The sequence below is a fragment of the Leptinotarsa decemlineata genome, unplaced genomic scaffold (genome assembly GCF_025532065.1).
Source record: "Leptinotarsa decemlineata unplaced genomic scaffold, Ldec_3_MD MMD2_tig00000576_RagTag_RagTag, whole genome shotgun sequence".
Taxonomy (NCBI): domain Eukaryota; kingdom Metazoa; phylum Arthropoda; class Insecta; order Coleoptera; family Chrysomelidae; genus Leptinotarsa; species Leptinotarsa decemlineata.
The window spans coordinates 10,218,314-10,244,220 of NW_027412551.1; the positions used below are offsets into that span (position 1 = coordinate 10,218,314).

The 25,907-nt window shown below is 34.6% G+C and overlaps 1 long non-coding RNA gene across 1 annotated transcript; it reads left to right on the forward strand.

The window, feature by feature from the left end:
• The first annotated feature begins 18,216 nt into the window (after nucleotides 1–18,216).
• On the forward strand, nucleotides 18,217–19,266 carry LOC141481975 (uncharacterized). The gene is made up of 2 exons (XR_012465274.1): nucleotides 18,217–18,568; nucleotides 18,870–19,266. It is a non-coding gene; the product is annotated as an uncharacterized lncRNA (long non-coding RNA).
• The last annotated feature ends 6,641 nt before the right edge of the window (nucleotides 19,267–25,907 follow it).

Genomic DNA, 25,907 nt, shown 5'->3' on the forward strand with positions numbered 1-25,907 from the left:
AAATAGACGTACTAGCTGCAGAGATCTATTCAAAGTTTTAAGAATATTAACTCTCCCATGCATTTATATGTACCAGCTGTTAATTTTTGTAAAATCGGATCAGCGACCTTTTACCTTCTTAAACAAAAATAATTACGGCACAAGAAATTCAACATTGTTAGAAATACCAAATCATAGACTGGCTAGATCAGAATCAAGTCCAATTTTCATGGGTGTCAGGCTATTTAACAAATTGCCAAATCATGTTAGAAAAATGTCACTAAGAAAATTTAAACCGTTCCTAAAAAACTTTCTGATTGATAAAGCCTACTACTCCATTGAAGAGTTGATAAATGACTTATCAATATAACTGAAGAATTGAGATTGTCATCTAGGGTTGTTAATATATTATAATTTTACCTAGTTATGAGTTTTAATATATAATTTTACATAACTGTTCATATCCTATATGTACATAATTTTTTCTTTTTTATAAGTTTATTTATATCATATTACACTGACTTGTTCTATATCATTGAGTTATGATCCAGAAGAACCAATGAAATATTATTATTATTATTATTTAATCTCTAGGGGAGGGTGCAACTGCCCTGCCCCCGTTGGCGACGCCTTTGTCATGTATGAAAATCCTAATATTGTTTCTCCAGTCGAATGCTACTATGCAATTTCTGGAATGTGTATATCGATCTTAAGTAGCATGTCTGAGGCAGCACTCCATACAGAACTTCATCGAGAGCGACTCTAAATCAAGGCTTGAATTCACATGGGGGAGCCAACAATAGGCCTACCGAAATATACAATTGTGGAAATCGAGGGGTAGGGTGATATATTATTCAGTACCTAATTGATTCAGCTGATATCGAAATGTCTTCCGGGATATATTATACAGGATGATATCTACTCAACTTGTATTCTTGTATTCATCATTATGAATGAAAAAATCGTTCCTCGAATGAACTTCAGTTGATTTGGACAGCTGGATTCTCATATAGTTGGCTTCCTACAGAGATAGCTTCAAAATACAAAATAAAATCATATACTGAATTCATTTTAGATTGAACTATACTCTGATCTCCACCACTCCGACCCTGTAGCGATATACATGAATATATAACTGATAGTTAAATCTATCAATCGAAAGGCAGTTGTACCAGATTTTGAAAAAACACCAAGTCTATTTTTCAGACAAGGAAAGATCATGGCTAACACCACACCACAGTAAGCCCCCTCACTTGTATGGTCCACCCAAAATCCACAAGAAGGACGTTCCGCTTAGACCGATCATCAGCTCCAGAGATTCGGCTACTCAAAACTTGTCTAGATTTTTACTTCCCTTAATACAACCATTACAAAGAAAAACATCGTCTTTTGTGAAGAATTCAAGGCATTTTGTCGAACTACTAGGGTCAATTGAAGTCACACAGGAAGATCAACTGATTAGTTTCGACGTGGAAAGCCTTTACACTAACGTTCCGGTCGAAGAAGCACTCCAAATCATACAGAGAAAGCTATCCGAAGACGGGAACCTCAAAGAGAGAACGAATCTACCTATAGAAGTAATTATGGAATTACTAGGATGCTGTGTACGAAAGTGTTATTTCCAATTGAAGGACGAATTCTTTACACAAGATGAGGGACTGCCAATGGGATCGCCACTTTCACCAGTCATAGCCAACATATATATGGAGTGGTTTGAAACTCTGGCCATTGAAGAAGCCCACAAGAAACCTCGAGTCTGGTTGAGATATGTTGACGACACCTTCATAATATGGAACCATGGGAATACTGAACTAGACGCCTTTCTGAAACACATCAACAGCGTGAGACCCTCCATCACTTTCACAATGGAGAAGGAAATCCACATTGAATTGCCATTCTTAGACGTTTTGGTGAAGAGGACCGACACTAAGTGGGAAACATCTGTATACCGAAAACCCACTCATACGGGACAGTATCTGAACCACGAATCCAACCACCATCAATCGACAAAAAGAGGAATCATCAAGACTCTATTAGACCGTGCTTTTGGGCTCTGTAATACAAAGGAAGGTCAGGACAAAGAACTAGACATCATCAAAAATGATCTTCAGCGGAATGGATACTCCAAAGCGATGGTAGAAAAGACTTTGCTAAAAGACAGCAGGAGCCTCGCAAGGAAGAGAAGCCGTCACAACCAGTGCTTGCACTTCCCTACATCAGAGGATTATCGGAGGGGATAAGAAGAATTGGTCCCAAGTACAACATTAGAACCTGTTTCAGATCCGGTAACACTATCCGTATCAGCCTCACGAAAACCAGGCCCCCAAACGCGGACTGCGATTCCAAGAATTGCATTTACCGGATACCCTGTGAGTGCGAAAAATCCTATATTGGTGAAACTAAGAGGCCATTGAATGTTCGCATTGCCGAGCACAAGAAGCACACACAGCGAGGAGAAACCAGCAAATCAGGAATAGCAGACCATGTTTGGATCCATCAACACAACATCGAGTGGTCCCAAGCTGAGATCTTGCACAGAGAGGAACATTGGTTCAGGAGAAAATTCAAGGAAGCCGCATACATGTTGTCCAACAACGTATTCAGCCAGGCCAGCGTAGATATACGAAACATATGGAAACCCATCATCAAACGAAAAATGACCAACTCCTGCCAAAACGGTCATCTCTCACGGAATCAGTGAAGCGGAAAATGGAAAGTAGAGAAAGTGAAAGTCTTTCAACGACCTATAAAATAGTCATCTCTCGGAGGAATCAGTCCAGTCATCACCCGAAGACGATTGTAGATACCAACAATCGAAACGTCGTGAACTAACGTGACTTGGAATCTCTACACTGTTTTATTTTTTTATTATTTTCTTTTTTCATTCCTTTAATTTTTATTTATTCAATTATTATATTTTTACTTGTAGGTTATTTCACTATCATTTCATTTCAGGTTTATTGTTGCTTAATATAATTGTTATTTCCAACTATTCTTTTTTAATTATTCTTTTTTACTTGTTTCAGGGATTTCAAATCATTTTATATAGTAGACAATGGAAGTCCGAACTAGTGAAACTCATCACGAAACATTGTCAATCACCTTCAAACTAGTTAAATCTAATTGGCCAGCGTAAGGAGGTTTGTTTATTTTACCCAATAGATACAGATGTGCGTGGTGATGATGCTTTGATCACGCATCTATGCTTGTTTGGGTTACTTCGTTTGTTGGATGGACAGAATTTAGTAGCATTTCCACTAAAATAGTTAATAGTTGAAACAAGACAGCCTATTTGTTTGAAAATGATTGACAATATTTCATAGTATTTCAATAGTATTTCAGTTCAGACTTCCTTTGTCAAATATAATTCTACTTTGATTCAAAATCTGGGGAAAAACAAATAAAATTAGAATGAATAGCTGAAACATCAATTACATTAAGCAATGAAACCTGCCTATTAAGCCTGGTATCTCTAAAAAACCCTAATCGAATATAAGTAGCACGTATTACTTAAATAGAAGTTCTCAAACTGGATAGATTATTGGTGACTGAAAGTATCCTACGTGACTTGGTTTCATGTATGAGGATGTTTCCGACGGGAGATTAGCCGGTTTCTTCCACACAGTCAATCGACTACTGTTAGAGCCAGTGTTCGAGCCCAGAAGCCAGCACGATCGGTTTTTACTGCCCATCGTCCAACTCGTGCTAAGAATCACATGTCAAAAGGAAAGACCTCGTTACTCGTTAATTCTCAGCTGGCACATGTTTCGACTTCTGAGGATTGTCGTTCGTAAGTGTGCGACAGCTTGTTGAAGGAAAAACAGATTTTAACAGGAATCGGTCATCTGCTCTATGACATATAGAAAAAAAAAACAGTTTTAAGATTCTTCAACCAGTATGAATTTTATTGAAGACCTCAGTTTGTTGAAGTGGTTCTTTGAGGATATGTAATCGTATCTGAACCAGACTCGTGGCAATTTGTTGGCTTCTCCAATAGTCACTATTTCAAGTTATTCTCCATATAATTTAGCAATCAATGAATAAAGGATCGATGCATTTGCTAATTCATGATTTTGCGCGAAAAGTTCTTCAGTCAGCTAGAAATAGCAGCTTTGGTAACAGCACAACAGTGATTTTATATTTCATCCTATTGCTTTTGAGTATCAGCTCCACGTTTTGTTCTCGGTGAGAACGTTGGTGTATGCCGAAACTGACCCGTGGGTTGGGCTACCTATCGGGGGCGTCCCCAGCTGGCGGATAGGGAAACGTCCAGAGGACTGGAGGCCCAGTCCGGGAAGCCAATGTGGTCATACGAACGGAGTCGCCGGACTCCTGGTCAGTAGCAGAAATAAGTAGGGCGAGGGGAACTAAAACTCCCCAAAAGTCTTTGCTAAACATGCCACCGTGGACCAGCCTACCCAAGGAATCGTGCCGACAGCTGAATGGCCTCAGGGTGATATGCGGTTACGAATGATCCCCTTTGGTGAACCGGGCGAAACCTCATTGAAATTAGCCTACCTCTGGTAATGCAGGGCTTTGCCAGAGGTGACCAATTCTTCCCTTGCTACTCGTGAGAACACACAGCAATTAAACAAACATAAAAACAGAAACAACAAAAACCAATCCCGAGGCAGGACAGAAGTACTCACCTCAATCCAAGGCGGTGGCTGGGGATGAACAGAAATGTCCACCCGCTTGGAATGAGGCTGGACATAGCAGATCATCTCGTGATGTAATACAAAGGACAAGGCGTAAGCGCATTTGCGGCGCCGAGGCCAAAAGGGAAGAGAGAGCGAAGGAGGCAGGAGTGGCAGCAATTATAAGTGCACCCTCCTCATCCCCCACTCCACCTTCAACAGCAGGGGCACTTCCTGCGGTGGGCGCCAAGAGATCCGCCTTGAATAAAGGCAAGGAACCGGCTGACCCTGCAGGAAAGCTCCCTCACTTGAGTACCTACACGAAGGGAACCCCAAGAAAGTTGAAGAAGCCGCGCAACGATAGTACTGTCGCTGTACCTTCCAAAACCGTCGCGGAGGCAACCGTGAGACACCTCAAGGTTGCCAAAGAGAGTGTGTGTTCGGCGAGTCTTGGCCTACACCTGCCAATATAAAGAAGATGTCTCCTAGTGACCTGTTCACCTACCTAGAAAGGACAGAATAGACGATGCCCTAGAAGGACAACTCCTCGGGAGGATGTACAATGAGTCACATGTGGCCTAAGTGCTATGGGTATACACTCAACCCTCCGTTCTCTACAGATATAGATGCCGAAAGTGATTGATTGATCTTCCTCTATCACTTCTATTCATAAGCATTGCGGATGTAATATGCTAAATGATCAAATCGATCTAGTTTACTAGCCCGTTTTCAGGTTATTGTTCACATTCAATAATAGATTTCCAATACAGAAAATTAAAATAAAAAATAATGATGAAACAGAATGGATAACAAAGGGAATGAGGGTGTCTGCAAGAAATTTTCGTTGCTTTCAATACATTAGAAAGTTCACATCATCCGCATATTTTTTAAATTATTTCACCTGCTACCGCAGAATGTATAGAAACACCACAAAATTAGCTAAGTCTTTATTATACTAACAGAATAAACAAAGCAAGCAATAAATCAAAAGAAACATGGAAGATAATTAAAGATCTCAGGGGAAAGGGTAGAAAGCAAAAACTGGACCAATTTCAATAACTATTTTTGCATGATAGGAGAAAAATTATCTGAAAATATTCACATTCCGTATAATCTACTTGATAATTTAATTGATATTGATGAAGCAGATAATTTTATTCTATATGACACAAACTTCTCAGAATTGAAAGGAGTCTTAAGGAAGATAAAAAATAAACACACTTCAGGAATTGACGACATCTCCTTGAATATTTTCGAAAATCTACCAGACAATGCTTTATCAGTACTAGTTGACATAATAAATATCTCATTTAATGAAGGAGTTTTTCCAAATTTTCTCAAAAAATCTATCGTTATTCCTCCCCATAAAGGTGGATATATTGGCATCTCTTCTAACTTCCGAACTATCTCTTTAATAACAACACTTGCAAAGATTATAGAAAAGCTAGTCAAGAGAAGACTAGTTGATTTTCTGGAGAGAAACCAGATATTAAACACATGTCAGTTTGGATTCCAGAGTAGAAAAAACACTCATGATGCCATTTTTTCATTACTGTACAGCAGGGGTGGCCAACCGGTCGATCGCGATCGACCGGTCGATCACGACCATTAGTCCAGTCGATCGTGGCGAGGCAAAAAATATAAATAAATAGACCAGACTGCGCAACGTAATTTAGACTGGCAATGTGATTCAGCTTTCTTGGCCGATTTTAGTGGAAAACTGAGTACATTAATTCTGAATCTACAAGGGAAGAATAAAACATTAACAGAAATGATGAGTTCTATTGCAGCATTTCAAAGTCAAACAGCGTCTATGATAGTTGACATAGAGAAGACAAAATTTGAACAATTTGGATCAAGGATCATATGGAAAAACATCCTACCTACAATTTCATTTCTGAGAAGTACACGACAGAAATTAGGGCAGTGATAGCAGACTTCGAAATTCGCTTCAGTGATTTAAAAAAAATTGAGAAATTGGTTCAATTTATCAGTTATCCATTTAATGATTCCATTGATCATAGTGATATCTATGAATTGGCTACAAAATTTGCAGATATAATTCAAATGGAGCACATGATGTTACAAAACGAAATTTTTACTCTGCGCTGCGACATACTTCTAAAAGCAAGGTCATCCTCAGGTCAAGATTTCTGGGCATTGGTTTCCAACGAAAAATATCCAAATTTGAAGAAATGTGTTGAACAACTTCATTCGTGTTTTGGTTCGATATATTTATGTGAGTCAGCATTTTCCTACTCGAAACAAACAAAAAATAAATACCGTTCTCGCTTGACAGACGCTCATACATTGGATTCTTTAAGGTTGGCAATTTCCAACTACAAACCAGATTATGCTAAACTAGTGGAAGATACTGTGACGCCATGCTCACACTAATATATAGATAGGACCTATAAATGTTGATTGAACATCATCAACTCAGACTTCCAATCCAAAGTATTAAGTGAATTTAAGGAAACAATCTCATATGTGATACGAAAAGGAACTCCTAAGACTGTTCAATAAAAAATATTTTATGATTGTGTACTAAACACTATGCTGTTTCATTTAGGATTTCAAGAAGTATGTAAGTGGTAGATCGCACAGGGTTTCGTCAGTAAACAGTAGATCTTATGTCTAATCAAGTAGGCCACCCTTGCTGTACAGTATATATAACAAATTAAATTATGGAAAGATTGCAGCTGCTGTGTTCTGTGACATATGGAAAGCGTTTGACAGAGTTAGTCATGGTACACTGCTTCGGAAATTACAACAGTATGGTATGAGAGGTGTAAGTCTCAATTGGTTTGAATCTTATTTATCTGAGCGTAGTCAAATTGTTAAAACGAATAATTATTCTGAGGAAGGAAAAATAAACTGTGGAGTTCCACAAGGCTCAGTCCTAGGTCCACTATTATTTCTTTTGTATATAAATGATCCGACATCTATTGATATTAAAGGAGAGTTCTCACTATTTGCTGATGACACTACAATTTTATAGCCTGATCAAAATCCCTCTGAACTTGAAACAGTAATAAATCATGATATTAGCAATATAAAAAGATGCTGTGACGCAAATCTCCTCAGTTTTAATATCTCTAAAACGAACGTAATTTGCTTCAAATGTTCCATCAGCAGTCTACAAATTGAAATCTTTGTTGAGAATGAACCATCAACCAAATTTCTGGGACTATCTATTGACAGTGATTTGAAATTTGAAGACCATATCAAGAGTCTTAAATCAAAGTTATCCTCAGGGTCTTATGCTGTAAGGCTGACATCTCATGAGTTGGGATTTGCTGCTGCCAAAGTAACATATCACTCTCTCATAGAATCTCATCTACGATATGAAATTCCTATCTGGGGTGCATATACTGTGACAACACTGCAATCAATTTTAGTTGTACAGGAAAGAGCTGTACGTTTTCTGTGCAAAGCAAAACCACGAGATTCTTGCAGACCACTGTTTAAGGGAAAGAAAATCCTTACTGTAATATCTATTTTTATTATTGAAAATATATGTCTCATAGCAAAACATCAAAATCGATTTTCAATTGACACAAACGCCACTCGACAAAAAAACGACTTTAATTTGCCCATTCCAAAATATTCCCTCATTAAAGACTCTTTCATTTAAAATGGGTTAAAAATGTTCAATCACCTTCCATCAAATCTCAAATTTGCATGCAATAACGTAAACTTTAGGGAAGCTTTGAAGGATTTTTTATGTGAGAAAGCCTATTATAATTATCAGAGTACTACCAAGATACTTTTTGATTTTGACTTGTGGTTGACTCGTTTTATATAATAAATATTGAAAATTTTCCAAATAAACTCTTATTGGCTATATTCGTGCAAATGATGTATTGTGCTACGTAAATACTAATTGTTTTTGTTATTTTTTTGTTCTTCGTACATATGTTCAATAACTACCTGAAATTTTATTCAACAACTACCTGACAGTGTATATTATTCTATAGTGCATAGTTTTCGAGAACATTACTGGAATAAAGTATCGATAGCTACTATGTGCGAATTTGTTTCTCGAATTATTTTAACCAAGCTTTGTCAATAAGATGATAATCTTCAGATAATAAAGCATATTTTGACTTTTACTTTGAGAATAGCATACCCACATTGTCACAGGTAAACAAAATTCAAGTGAATTTCACTAGTTCGGACTTCCATTGTCAACTATATAAAATGATTTGAAATCTCTGAAACAACTAAAAACGAAGAATTGAAAATGAATAGCTGAAAATAACAATTATTTTAACCAAAATAAGCCTGAAATGAAATAATAGTGAAATAAAATAGAAGTAAAAATAGAACAATTGAATAAATAAAAATAAAGAAATGAAAAAAAGAAAATAAAAATAAAAAGTGGAGAGATTCCAAGTCACGTTAGTTCACGACGTTTGGTTGTTTCAGGTATTTCAAATCATTTTATATAGTAGACAATGGAAGTCCGAACTAGTGAAATTCATCTTTAAACATTGACAATCACCTTCAAACAAAATTCAGGTACTCAAAAAAGTTGAAGATCTCTGTTATTACCTTCAGTGGTGTGTGGAGATACACATTAACATTAAGTCATTTCAGTCCATTGTATCCGTTTGACAATGTCCTTATAGGACAAAACTGCAGTGAAGTTAGTGGTATAAAACATAAAAAAGTTTTATTTCCCAATTTTCATGATGATATCCTACCAGGCAGTAACAGCTCCATCCATCAATTTATATAAATGGAATCTTTCTTTCTAATAATGTGCGATTTCGTGTGATCTTGTCCTTTTTTGTAAAACGTCTTTGACCTTTTACTAGTAGCGTCACAATTGAAGGTTTTGATGTGGTGCAGTGTCATTTATGATTTCTCTTCATCTGACGAGGTATGAAAAACGACTTTGAGCTCTTACTAGTTGAAACACAGTTGAAGGTTTTGATATCGTTTAGTATCATCGATGGTTTCTCCTACTCTGAAGAAGAATGCTACACCTTTCTTTCTATTGATCTTGTGAGATTTCGTGTGATCTTCGTATATTTTTCCTTTTGAAGAATGTTTTCGATCTCTTACTAGCGAAAATTAGTATTCATGGTAACGGTAGCATTTCTCTCAAATACTGGTGATTTTTTATAGCGTTATCTCTCCATTATTCAATTATGACCTTTCGTTTTTCATGACTGATGATAGATGTTGCAAGTGGTTTTAATTCAACATCCTAACGATACGAGCTAGAGGTGTAGTGTCGAAAACGACTACACCATCGTCTGATTTAATTATATTTCACAGACATTTGTACAAGATTTCTCAGCTGCAGTTATTTGCTGAATTGTTTATTTCTAATATTTCGGTGGATTTATCAGCCATTAGAAAAATACTTTTTGAAGATAAGCTTTCGCAAAATCGCTATGTATAATATAGGAGAGATTATTATTTCTGAATTAACCCAAAATTTCGATTGATTATCAGAAAGAGAGGTGGAATTTAATAATTATACATGCCAGTATTGATTTTTGAACTGAATGCCTCCTATTTGATTCCGGTATCATTCACATTTCGAACTATTTATTTACCATATTAACTTCAAACAAACTATTTCTCTATTCATGAATTTCACTATGATGGAAATTCATGGAAATGATAATATGCCTTTTGAAGTTTTAGCATTTATTACGACTCTGTCTATAGTTTTTGCTGGAATGTTAGCTGTATAATTAACAAAACACGCGAGGTGAAATGAATATTATAGCTTTTGAGAAAAATATACTGTTTCACACTAACTTTTCACCGCTATACCCTATAAAAACACGAAATGACATTTTAGGATTTTGTTAAATATCGATTGGTCATGTTTTAACACAATTTAGATTTGTGAGAGCTAATTCACAGATACTCTTCTACAAAATAGACAAGATTGAAAAGCTATTAGAAGCTGTAATCTGTTTTACTGGATCACTGCGGAAGTGGTTTCGATCTTACGTGAGTAACCGTCATCAGGCGGTTTATATTGGAAATTATATTTCAAACTCAATTCGCATAACATCTGGATTTCCCCAGGGGTCACATTGGGTCTACTACTCTTCAACAATAACATAAATGATATTTCAGAATGTTTCAAGTTTTCCAGTTTTCTCATGTATCCTAATGATTGTGGAATTGGCCGTGGTAGTAGTGCGCCCGAATCACGATCGGAAGACCGTGGGTTGAAGCTGGTTGGAGCTGGAATGATTCTGCAACCGTGTCAGGAATCACACGTTAAAAGGTAAGACCTCGTTAGTCCTTAGTTCGCACAAGTTTCTCAACTTCTGAGAGTTGTCGTTCGTATGGGGGCGACAGCTGATTAACGGAAAAACATATTTTTAACAGATCTGAAAATATTCCATGCAGTCTCTAATTTGAATAATTCTTTGCTAGTTTAAGAAGACCTTCACAGGTTACTTTTTGTTCCTTGTAATACGTATGTGAATACTGTCTTTGGGTTCGTCTCGTTTGTATTCCTATGAAACTAAATGAATAAATAAATATCTGGGACTATTCGCTTTATGTATGCGCTTTCAATATCGTCTAGTGTTGAGAGGTAATAAATCATTTGAGACAGGTTAGAATAATTCTTTCGCGGGAGATCCATCTTCAAATTTCTCAGCATTGAGACTTTAAATTTGAAATCGCGTTTCAAGACATTTTTGTTTATGACGTTCAATATCGAATACTTTCAGTATTCACTGTTTTCCTTGATTGCTATGAATCTCAAATTGAAAGGTAATACCTCGACGGCAGCTAGTTAACGGAAAAACATACTTTGAAACAAATGGAAACTGAAGGAAGTTCCCTCATATCGTGAATTGATCGGCAGGTACCCCTTGTTATTTGTTTATATTCCATTTTAGGGTTATGTATACATTTGATATTTGAAAAGAAAAATGTTGTTTGAGGGTTGAAATGTAGGAAAATTAGTTATTTGAAAAAACAGTCTATTTTGAAACAGTGTAAAAATCTCAAAGGCACGAATGTGTATATAACACGGGATCTTTGTAAGCAAGATCGACAAGAACAAAAAATTCTTCTTAAACACATGAAAGAAGTAAGGGCACGTGATCTTCAAGCATATATTAAAGGTAATCTCCTCGTCGTCGGATCAGATATCTACACTGCTGAACAACTACAAAACAGTGACTTCCGACAAGATCAAAATAATATTCCCAGCTCCCAGCCCGAAGTTACAGAACAAGGCACTACTACGCATAGTCTGAATCCTGAAAGGAAAAAAATACCCCGATCCAACTCCACTTCGAGTACCAAAGTTGACACTTCAGGTCGCACTAATCGTCAAGGGAGGAAATAAGAGCCACACTTCTTTGAATTAAACTATCCTTAATTGTACTTTACTATACTAGTACAAAAATCTGTTGAAATATATAGTATTAGTATAATTGTAAACATATTCATAATTTTTTTTATATATTTTTATGGAAACATTAGTTAATGAACATGGGTGTTAAAATTTGCCATATTAATGCACGCTCGCTTATGTCAGATTTTGGTAGCTTTAAAGACAGTTTATAATAAATATGATATCATCACAGTTTCAGAATCATGGCTTAATAGCAACATAACAGATGACATAATTTCATTGCCGGGATATTCAATTTACCGGCGTGATAGAAATAAACTCAACAAAAGAGGTGGTGAGTTATTAGTTTATATCAGTTCGTCAATGAATTCCCATGCAATAAAAAACCTAGAGATAGTGAACACCGAGCAATTATGGTTAAGTTTTTCTTATGAGGACAAAACAATTGGTTTGGGTACAGTTTACTGACCTCCGGACACCGATGAGCATTTATTTTTAATGGAATTTGAACAGATACTCGGTGATTTAGCTCCCAAATACGATTATTTAATTTGCGCTGGAGATTTCATCCTTGATTTTTTGGATGTAAGTAGGAATGGTGTAAAACAACTTTGTTGCATTTTAGAGTCATTTGAATTGAAACAAATCGTTGATCAACCTACAAGAAATACTCAAACAACGAGTAAAATACTTGATTTGATAATTTGTAATGAAAATTTGGATATTTCAAAACATAAGGTGAAGGATTGCTCGTTAATCTTAGATCATTGCTTAGTATCTTGTGAAATTAAAAATATAAAAACTAAATTTATACCTTTTATGTATAAGTTCAGAGATTTTCGGAACTTGGACAAGGTACAATTTCGAAACGATCTCTTGTCTACTGACTTCTCTCCAATTTTATTGGCTCCAAACGTGGATCAAAAAGTAAATATTTTGAATGATTGCATTATAAATTTGTTTAATATTCATGCACCCATAAAATCTGAGAATTTCAAAAAGGAAAGCACCTTGGCTCACTTATAACCTAAAGGAAATGATGAAACTGCGTGATAGGGCACAAGTAAAGTTCAAAAGTTCCAAAAGTTTGAGGGATTGGAACTATTATAAATTGTTGAGAAATGAGGTTAACCGCGCTGTGAGAGCCAAAAAAAAGAGTTATCTAGAGTATAAGATAAAAAACAATAAAAACATGTGGAAAGAATTGAATAACATAGGCGTCTATGGCAAGAAATCAAATGTTATACCAAATTACTTATGCAACCCAGATGAAATAAATAATTTCTTTGTAAATCAAGAAATTATACACTTTCCTGATGAACAAATTATGCAATTTTTAAAAACCAGTATTTTACCAAATGTTGAACAGTTCAACTTTTCCAACGTTGATGAATCACATATTTACGAACATTTGCTGTCAATTAAGTCCAATGCTGTGTGTGTTGACCACATTAGCATCAAAATGTTGCTTTACTGTTGTCCTGATATTCTGCCATATTTATGCCATATTTTCAATTACATTATTGAAAATAGCGTTTACCCATCGGTATGGAAACGTGCTGTCGTTAGGCCTTTAGCTAAAATCGCCCATCCTCAAGGTTTTAATAATTTGAGACCCATTAATATTCTGTGTGTTTTATCGAAGTGCTTGGAAAAAATCCTAAATGAACAATTACGTGTACATCTATCTGATTTTAACATTATCCCGGAACAGGGTTCCGGCAAGGACATAGCTGCACAACCGCGATGCTAAGAGTGACAGATGATATTTATCATTCAATTGATAACAATCAACTTTGTGTTTTAGTCTTATTGTATTACTCTAAGGCGTTTGATAGAGTGAATCATCAATTATTAATATCTTTGCTTCATTATATTGGACTCGCTTATAACTCCGTAAGTCTTATAGAAAATTACTTGTCATACCGGTCTCAAGTTGTAAGGATAGATGATGAGACATCACTACCAACTTCTGTAAATACAGGGGTCCCACAAGGATCTATCCTGGGACCTTTACTTTTCACGGTCTATACGTCACAATTTCATACGTATCTAGCATATTGTAAAAGTCATTTTTAGACTGACGATACTCAATTATACAAGGAATTTTCTGAGAACGATGCGCAATATGCATGTGGAAAGATAAATGAGGACCTCCAAAGAATACAAGAAATTTCCAAAAAATATTGTCTTGGCATTAACCCTCTAAAATCTAAGGCCATGCTATTTGGGAAAAAAAACGGTGCGAACTAGGATTTCAGGTCAAATTTCGCTGCAAATTGATGGAAACCCACTACTGTTCAGCGATTCGGAGAAAAGTCTTGGGGTAACTTTAGACACGGATATGAGATTTAATAAACACGTTTCTAAACTTATAAGAAATCCCTTTTGCAGTTTGAAATTAATTTATACCAATAGAAATATACTAACCAAAAAGAGTAAAATCACCTTATGCGAGTCCCTAGTCATTTCAAAATTAAATTTTGCTGATTGTATTTACAGCCCTGCTATTCTACGTTCTGACAGTCGACGTATTCAATTAATTCAAAACTCTGTGTGCGTCTAATATGTGGGTTACGAAGACGGGAACATATATCAACTCATCTTTCTGAACTTGGATGGTTACCAATGGATAAACGCAGGATTTTACATTGCTGCAGCCTTTATCATATTATTATCAAACCTTCATATTTGTATAATAAGATAAAATTCAGACTTGACCAGCACAATATCAATGTACGTAATGAAAATAACATTACAATTCCGAAACATAAAACCTCGTTGTTCAAATCATTATTTTCGTATAATATAGCTACCCTTTATAATGCTATCCCCAATGAAATAAAACATATGTCAATCTATTCTTTTCGGAAAAAACTGAAACTGATTCTACTTGATGGTTTAGACCTCCAATTTCTTGAATAAATATTACTGTGCTGATATCATCCATGTAACTTTGAACAATATAATTATCATTACTTGTCTGTGTCGATATATATTTGCAAGTGCCACAAAAAATTTAAATATTTCCAATAGGATAGTTAGAAAACTTTATTTATTTTTCATATTTAAATTTTCTTTTTTTTTTCATTAGTTAATTATCCAGGGATTAATATCCGTATAGTTTTTAGCTAAGGTAGAAATCTGATAAGATGTGATCATCATTATAACCGTCTGTTGGAAGTAATTTGCAAGTTGAGTGGAAGAGCGCTGCTTCTCAACTCCTGTTGAGAAAGCACGAACTCTGCCTTTTGTCAGAAATGTAAATGTTATATATATATATATATATATATATATATATATATATATATATATATATATATATATATATATATATATATATATATATATATATATATATATATATATATATATATGTGTATATATATGTATGTATACATATCTACTTTCCTTTCACTTTATAATATGTATAGGTATCTATATGTATATGTTGTGATTTTCTGGCAATAAAATCGATTATTATTATTGAATGTAACTATTATTTCAGTAACCCGTGGTAGAAGTCCATTATATCTCGAAGTGGAGTGTAGTAGATTTACGAAGCATGAAAATTCAAAGTTGTCTCCACAATTTATTATCACCCTCAGATTTTAGAATGATAGTCGAGCCACTTCAGTCCATTTTTCTGATTGATGGTTTTACCGTCCTAACATCTGAGGGTGATAATAAATTGTGGAGACAACTTTGAATTTTTATGCTTTGTAAATCTATCGTTTCAGTTTCAAAGATGATCTCAAAGTGGTCGACCTACAGTAATCCAGAACGAGGACCCTGGTGGACACTTACCCATCACAAACGGTAAGTGGGATGGCGGAAGAACTGGGAGTCAGCTCCCGTTCGGTTTTTGATGGTTTAAAATGTATTGGAATGATCAAAAAGCTCAAAAAGTGCATGCCCCACGTTTTCAACGATCGACGGAAATTGTCACGTTTCAAGGTATTTCCTTCTTTGCTTCTGCGCGACCAAAACGATTCTCGTTTGAATCAGATCGTCATGTGTGATGAAAAGTAGATCCTCCACGACAACAGGAGACGTCCAGGACAGTGGATGAACAGCGGTAAGTCATCCAGGCACTTCCCAAAGGCGAAAATCCTCATAAAAAGACCATGGTTATTCTGCAACCGGGCCAAACCATCACAGAAGAGCCCTGTCGTGAGAAAATCGATGAAATGTACCAAAAATTACGTCAAATGCAGCCAGCACTGGTCAACAGCAGAGGTCCGATTCTGCTTCACGACGACGCCCATTTGTACGTTTCAAAAATCACCGTAAGAAAATCAAACGAATTGAGCATCAACGTTTTGCCTCGCCCACCATACTCTCCAGACCTCTTGCCAATCGACTAACATTTTTTCAAGCACTTGGATAACTTCTTTACCGATAGAACCTTCGCCAAAGAGGACAAGGCAAAACGGCCTTCGTTGACTTCATCGAATCTCGAGCACCTAATTGCTATGCTGACGAAATTTCTGAACATTGGCAAAATAATGACCAACTTGTTGTGACGAAGCTGAAATATTTCAGTTAATGTACTAGTTTCTGTAGAATTTAGAACAGAAACAAAAAACGGCGGTGCAGCAATTTTAAAAAATGATGCAACTAGCTTGCAATTTGCTGTCCTAAACCTAAAAATCGTATGTCTCGTGGGTGTTCTTGAATGCTGCGGCATCAGATCACAACAAAATAAAACTACCTTTATTTGTATGTAAAGACAACCAATGGGAGATTTCCATGTTCTTAGACTTACTTGAAGTATTATTGACACTAATTTGTAGGGATAATGAGAAAGTTATTATGGGAGGGGATTTTAATATTATTTTTTTTTAAATGGCTCAAATATGAACCAGCTAGAGGATGTAATAGCCGCGTACAACATAATGTGTACAATATATGAACCAACCCGAGTGACAGCCTCCTCGAGCACATGCATTGCTAATTTTCTCATAACCAAAATGGCAGATTACGAGGTGAAGATCAAGGATTTTCATTTAACAGATCACTATGGACAAATAATTGAATTCCCAACAAAAAATACCACCAATAACTCCAAAGTTCCAAGTTCTTATTATTTACATATTATTTACATTTCTCAGAGAAAAATATCTCAGATTTTAAAATACTACTGGGAAACGAGAACTGGCAGAATGTTTACAAGGAAACATGTCCTAACGAAGTATATAATAGATTTCATGAAATCCTTCAATATTACATTGAGGTATCTTTTCCAACCAAACAGACAAAAAAACAGAGAAAGTCAACGCTAACCCCCTTGCCCCCGAACTCTATAACCTCAAGAACATGGTTTCTCTATATTCAGAATGCGCGAGAGTAAACGAAAATTTCAAGGATACCTATATGTCGGCAAGTAACTATATCATACAGGGATAAACTAAAGCAGAATAATCAAAGATGCATTGAGCATAAGATAAATAGTTCTCACAATAAATCAAAAACTATGTGGCAAACTATAAATAATATCCAGAAAAAAACTATAAGCCCAAAGATATTTCCATTTTTAGTGGAGAACATATCCCACACAGCACTAGATATTCATGGAATATTCCCTGTATATCATAAAACGAACGTATATATTCCAAATATTCATAGAATATTCTTGGAATATATACACGCCTTTAGAAGATTCATAGAATATGCTTGAATGAATATGGCAGGATTATTCCCGAAAGAATGTGCATAGAATCTCTATAAATGGATTATTCTCCCTTGAATATTCTAAGATTATTGTCGATCGAATATACCATATGGTATATTCTTAGAATATATCCCCACGGTATATTTTGGAATATTCTATACAATGGAATTTTGAATTATCTCATAATAACGTATTCAAATAATTCAATATTATTAAAAATAAAAATATTTGAAGATCTTAATCGAATGCATAACCTAATGTATATAACCCTGATAGTGTTAACCAGTTTTTGAACTCAACGCGAAGATTCAGGATGAATTGCTCCAACAGCAACTGTAGGAAACGACAAAAAAATTTAAATGGGCCAATAAATGAACTAATTGCATCAATAAATTGGTTAATTCTCATCCTATTTGTCTTTTTGTATTTGAAATTATTTAATTACAAATGGGGAAGTGAAGAATTGGAGTAAACGTTTCTCATTGGTCAATTGAAGTGTAGCGCGCGACAGTCGAATAAGCTCTGTGAAAGCGGCTGTCCCTTAATGCAAGGTACATTTGTGTTAAATTCGACATTTGATTCAACATGGCGGTTGACGTGGCAGATTCGCGTGTGTAATGCATGATGTGTTGGTGTTATTATCAAAGTATAATTCTGTCACGTTCAGTGTACCATTTATAATTTGGGGTTGGCCAATTTGCAGTACAGCGAATAGTTTGATTTTGGATCTTTAAACAGGAGAGTTGTATATATTCAGTCTTCAAGAAAAGTAAGTAAAATGCAATAGTATCGATAGTAAAGTCATGGTGATTAATCCACTATACCTCATTTTAGGTTCGAGGAGAGTTGGTGTGTGGGATTTGTTGGTTTGACTAAGTACATGTTTGAACTAGAGTGATTTCAGTTATGTATCTTCAATAGAGAAAAGTAAGTGAATGACACATTCTTTTGTATCATTTGTTTTCATACTTTTTATTACTCGTTTTCAAGATAGTATCAATTTGCCCAAAAGGAAACAGAGTGGTACCTGGTACAGGCAGGTGCGCCAAGGAACTGAAAACGTAATGAGTACTTTTCAACAAGACAATGCAAGTTGCTCTCCAAGTCATAAAATGTTGTAAATGTTCATGAGTAACCTATGCGAAAAATATCTATTCGATTTTTATTCCTGTTTTATTGTGCCACTTCCAAATAGTGATAATGAACGTTAATGTACATTTTGTTCCAGGTATTACTATTGAAACACTGGCTGATGCATTGTTGGACAAATATAAGGAAAACTATTCTGGTGAGCAAAGTTTGGATAACTTTAAGTAAGTGAAATTCATTGAAGAACCCATCATACAACTCATTTTAAATACTTCATTTGTGGGTTTATTTTTTTAAGTGAGAAACCTAACCTAACCTATCTCTTGATGTAATTAATACAGTTTTTCTTTTTCGATGAAATGATATATTTATTTTTTTTTAATTAGTGCTGATGAATTCACAGAGTTGTTATTTTAGTATATTTTTAGTATACATTTGTTTGAGAGTAGGAACATCCTAATTTGAATACATTTCTAATATTTGTAATATGACAGTATTCAGGAATATTTTATTCAGTGAATAAATATTTTGAATTAGAGTTTTTATTTTTAATAATGGTTGAAACGTCAAATATTTCAGTGTATATTGTTTTTGAAATATATTTGTTTATGAATATTATGTGTTTTATTACTTGTGTGAATCTTGCATCAAAATGCAATATATACATGCCTAATAGCGGTTACTCGTCACATTCTTGGAATATTCCAAATATTCCTAGAATATTTATAAAATATATTTAAAGAATATTCTATGGTGTTTCTCTATTGTATATTCCTACAATAAACTAAGAATATCCTGAATATTTTATGAATATTCCTCGGGTTCTATTCCTGGAATATTCTTAATAGAATATACCTTAGATATTCTAAGAATATTATATGATATTCCAAGAATATTCCCAAGGAATATTCTTGGAATATATATGTTGGTAAGGTGTCATGCATTGATATGGCTAACAATTTTAATGCTCATTTCACGAAAGCGGAAGAACAAAGAGAATATGACCTAAATTTTATGGAAAATATAGTCACACTCTGCCCAAACTCCATATTTCTCCATCCAATCAAGGAATATGAGGTTTTTGATTTAATAAATGAATTAAAGAATTCTAATGCTAGCGGATATGACCAGGTCTCAAACAAACTTCTGAAAAAATGCATGGAAGAAATAGTCTACCCTCTGACTTATCTGATAAATTTTTCTATGGAACGAGGAATGTTCCCTGAGAAATTAAAAGTTGCAATCGTTACCCCAATCTTTAAAAAAGGAGACTTAAATAGCTATGAGAACTATAGAGGGGTAAGTCTTCTCTCTAGTATGTCCAAGTTATACGAGATGAATATTAAAAATCAGTTACTATCGTTTCTACTCAAAAATTAATTACTTTTGACAAACCAGCATGGTTTGGCAAAATGAAAGCACGGAAACAGCTTTCTATGATTTCATGGAACAGCCTTGGATAACAAACTACAAATTTGTGGTTTGTTCATCGATTTCTCTAGAGCATTTGACTGTGTAGATCACTATGTACTAAGCCGGAAAATGCAAAGCTATGGGGTTCTTGGAGTTGCCCAAGATTGGATGAGGTCATATCTAGAGAACAGGTCACAAACAGTGATAATTCAAGGTGTTCACAGTCAGTCCTTGGCCTGCGAGCAAGGAATTTCACAGGGATCTGTACTCGAACCACTGCGTTTTCTTATGTATGCGAACGACTTGATACAATACCTAAATAGTATTTCAAAGGTACACATAGTTGCATATGCAGACGATACAAATGTTCTGGTCACTGATTGTAATACATTAGCACTTGCAGAAACAACAGAATCCATACATGAGAAAATAATGAAATGGGCTGATAAAAATCATTTAGCACTGAATATCAGCAAAACAGCATTAGGCAAATTCTCATTGCAGAACACCACAGAAACTCTTAAAATTATGAAGATAGCCAACTAGTGGTGTCATCCAAACCAGAAACAAAAATGCTAGGGCTAACTCTAGACAATAAGCTCAATTGGGATCCTCATATAGATTCCTATTTGATAAACTACGAAAGAACTGTTATGCACTGAGATTTATGTCGAATCATTGTGGAAGTGCGGTTCTCCTAGATCTGTATTATGCAACTATTGGCTGTCACTTGTGCTATGGGATCTTCAATTGGGGTATGAGCTCCTCTGCTGAACGAGTATTTATTTTACAAAAGCGTGCGATCAGAATAATTGCTAGCTTGGGATGGCGACACTCATGAAGAAGCTCATTCAAAGAGCTGGAAATACTCACAGTTGCTGGTCTGTATATATACGAGATGTGTCTCTTCGTTTATGAGAATAAAGAAAAATTTTGCGCAAACCAGCAAGACCACCCATACGCAACTAGAGCTAGGGGGTTGTTGATAGCGAATTCCCACCGAACTTCCCTCTATCAGAAGAGTTACCTATATCTTGGGCCCAAATTATATAACAAGCTAGATGATTCTATTGAGGACTCAATGAACATCTGCATATTCAAAAGACAATTAAAGAAATATCTTATTGAAAGAAACTGCTACACCGTTGACGAGTTTTAATAGTTACTCTCGATAAAAAAATTGTTAATTACCTTTATATGTACAGTTTAGTATCTGTCATGTTTTGTTGTTTTAAATTTATATATATATATATATATATATATATATATATATATATATATATATATATATATATATATATATATATATATATATTCCTTTTTAGTTATACATGGACGTCTTCCTTGTTACTGTATGTAAATGTTTATTGTAATGATTGTGATGATTTACTGTTCAACAAGTGAAATAAATATTATTATTAATCGACAATAGTGCACTGATTCATATGGCGCTCATTTCGATTGAATTGAACAAGTATTTACTGTTATATTACAGTTTGAAATAAACCCACAGAAACGGGCAAAACTTTAGAAACAACCTCATAAATTCGTTACTATTGATGAAAACCAATCTCATAGACTTTGTTTCCGTTCGCAAAATAACATCTAGGAAATATCTCCTACTAGCTTAATAGAAAACGAGATTTTGTATAGCCTCAAATTATAATTTCAAATCGTTGTTATATAACTCTGTCAACAAAAGACACAGCCATGCTGGCGCTGACGACTCAGGGGTCACAATTTAATGAAGTTTGTGTCAAGTAAAAGCCATGACCCCGCATATCCTTAATAATCTTGGTGAATATTACTTGGAAAATGCACAAGGAACAAATTAAATGGAAAATTGTTATATAACGAAATTTTCTCATGAAAATTTCATAGGAAGGGACATGTCACTGGGAACGATAAGGAAACTCATAAGAAAATGAATTTGCAAGCTTTAAATTACAATTATTTTTGTTAATCGATTATCATGTTAACTGATTTATAACGGGCATTGTTTTCTATTGAATTTGTTCAATTGATGACTTCTTTATGTTGTGGAAATTCATGATCATTTTGATGAAACGAATAAAAATACTTTTCCACTAGTTACTCTCTAATGCATTTGAAATTTATAACCAGGTTATATAGGGAGTTCGTAGGTAAGCTTGATGAGAAGGTAATTAAATCGACATCGTTTAGGAAAACCCTCTACTAGAAAAACGTTCTAGGAATTGATCAAAATATAATCGTAATCTCAGAGAGCTGGTTAAATGATGTAGTGAACAACGGAGAATTATTTTCAGATTATTTTGTAACTTACCGAAAAAACCGTAGAACACGAGGTGGTGGTGTATTAGTAGATGCTGAACAATATATAATTCAAATCAGAAATATATGAACTCACTTCTCCTATGGACACAATAGATTTTCTCTGTGACAAAGTATCAACGAAAAATATGAAACCAATATATATTGCTGCAGTTTATATTCCTCCAAAAACAACAATTGGTGACTACAATGAATTATTTGGACTCGTTGAAAACTGTCTTATAAGGTATGAAATGAAAACGATCGATGTACAAAAGTCTTCTCGGTTACCGTGTGAAATTAATTGGACTCAACTTTCATCCAATCACAATGATGTAGACTCTGACATTGTTCAAAAGATAATTTCTGAATGTACGCCGCTTGTAAAATTTAGATAAAATTCTTACCCAATTTGGTATAACATAGATATAATCAGACAGAAAAAATAAAAAATCACTATTTGAAAATGTATAAAAAAATGAAATACTTATTTTATTTAGGGCACATGAAAAATGTAAGAAAAAATTCTCAAATCCAGAATTGCAACTGATTATAGGTTATATATTAGTAGATCTGAAGAAAGACTGAAGAATAATCCACACGAATTTTGGAATTACATAAATAAAAAAAAATAAGTCCCGCCTTTCGGGTCAAATGGCTTACAATAATCAAACACTTGTATCAGCACACTATATTGTTAAGATTTTCTCATCTATGGTTTGCAGGTATATTAGCATTATATCCGAAATATAGGTATCTGCAAACCATAGATGGGAAAATCATAACAATAATAAAAACACATGATGAAAAACGAGAGTGGTACAGTTACGTTGACAATGGACTGTACATATCACAAAACAACGGAATAAAAATAGATCAAATAACAAAAAAAATTAACGAAATAAATCAAAAACTGTTTTTCAGCATTCACAACTCAAAACTTAACTACCTGGACAAAACCATCGGATATAACCACAACAAAACACAATTTCAAATGGCAATTTACAGGAAACCTACACAAACAAGCTCCACCATACCCGCAAGTTCAAACCATCCACCAGCACACGAAATGGCTGCCTATAACGCATTCATATATAGAATATTAAGGATACCACTTAGCAATGAAGCCCGAAACAAAGAACGGAAAATCATATACCAAATAGCGAACGAGAACGGATACACCCAAAAGACAATAAATAAATTAGAAAACAGAATCAAACAAAAAATACAGAACAAGGATCAAGCTACCCCAACAGACAAACAACGATGGACAGCATTTACGTACGTAGGACACCAAACCAAAAAACTAACAAACGTCTTGAAACCATTAAACATCAACATCAACAAATTCTATATCGGTCAAACCAAGAAAAAATTGATCCAAAGGTACGACGAGGACAAAAAGGCATATATAAACCAAATAGTATATAAATCAAACCTCACAACACACGCCATACAAAACAAACATAATTTCCCTCTACCAGAGAACATGAACTCATAAAACAAGTCAATAAGGGAAACCGTATGGACATTTGGGAAAACTTAAACATCCATAAATTTAAAATCCTTTTTGTGACTTACATCAATATTAAAATATATATACAGTGTCGCCATTAAAGTACGCACCATTAGGGAAACTTTTTTTCGAAAAGTTTCAATGAAGTTCAACTTCGGCACTTGTTTGTGCTTTAAATTTAACTTAAAATGATGCGGCCAACTGCGACAAAAAATTACAAAAAATTACTTATTGATCTAAATGAGGTTGTCAAACACTTATAGCCTACATTTCAGTATGTCGTCCTCCATGTTCAATACAAATTATGGTCCTTCTACTGACATCTGTAACTGCATTTTCAATAAATCGGGGATTTATATTTGCACAGCACTCGCGAATGGTATTTTCCAGATGTTGTATGTCAGTAAATGGTCTACTTCGGTACACTTTTTGTTTCAGGTAACCCCACAAGAAAAAGTCTAAAGGCGTCAAGTCGGGTGATCAAAGTTGTATTTATTATTTAAAGGCATATTATCTAAAACTTCACTAACCTCATTATTTAAAAGGTTGAGATAACCGACGGATGATAAATTTTCCCTAAAGAAAAATGGCCCAATTATTTGGTCGTTAAGTATCCCACACCATACATTAGTTTTAAAGGAATACTGATCACCACATTCAACTGTGAAATGAGGATTTTCTTGGGATCACCATCGGCAATTTTGAGAACTTACCTTTCCATTTAAAGAGAACGTTGCCTTATCTGCCCATAAAATTTTATACGGAAACTTTACATTTTCTTCTCTCTCTCCTTGAAACAAGAATGAAAACCCCAAACGGACATCAAAATCTCGTTCTTTCAATGTGTTAATAAATTTTGGCTTGTAAGGCCAAAATTTATTCTTTAATAAAATGTTTTTAACACTTTCTCTCTTGTAATCGGTATTTTTTATAATATCGTTATCTTCGACACAGTAGTATGATGAACATTTTTTCCTGGATGCCGTTCATTAAAAATGTTAGCTACTTGCAGGTATGGTGTATTCTCACCACATATTAAAACTATTTCTATTCTTTCCTGAAGAGACAACATTATTGCAACAACTTGACACTACTATAGCATGCATTTTGTTTGTCAAGACCTACCTAAAAATTTTATTCAACGTGATTGAGCATCCTTACCGCCCTAGTTAGTATTTATAAATAATCTGTAAATACTGAATATTGAAATTTTAATGTAATTTCAACTCTAGTAATTTTATTAATACTTACTGCAGTTTTTGAGTTGTGTCTGCTTTTTCAAAATTAAAGGTACCTACTGACGTTTGTTTAAGAAAATAGCCAAGTGATTGCACCAGTCATGTTAAAATTTTTATAGCACATTTTTAATTTCTCTCTAAAAATGTCCGTATAAATAAAAATGTATCAGAAAAGTTAAACTTCATGATGAGTTTGTTATGCATACATGAATTGATGACAATTAACCGAACTTGTTTTTTAAAATAAAGGGGATATCTGTCAAAAATAAGCAAAACGTTAACTTTATCCTAGTTGCATAACATATGGGATATGGATATAAATCAAGTAACTTTTTGTTAAATTCGATCTATAAATGCACTTTTTTAATTTTTTTCAAGAAAAAAGTTGAATTTGACAAACACTGAACGTCAGTGGGTCGCAATTGGCCGCATCATTTCAAGTTAAATTATTCATTTTAAATTTATAGAAATAGGTTCTAATTGGATGCTTCTGCTGCTTAGGAATTTTGTGCAAGGTACATTCATGACATATCCAGTTTTTGAAGAGACCATTAGTCTTAAGGATCAAGAGTGAAAATAAGTTCTTACTCCTGAGTCGATGTTACAGCGTGGAGAGTTGGGGTCGTTTACTCAACGTGCATCTTTTCTGTAGACTCGGCTTGGATTCTATGCTTACTTCAAAGTCATACCACTAGCTAGGGAAACCCATAGACACTGA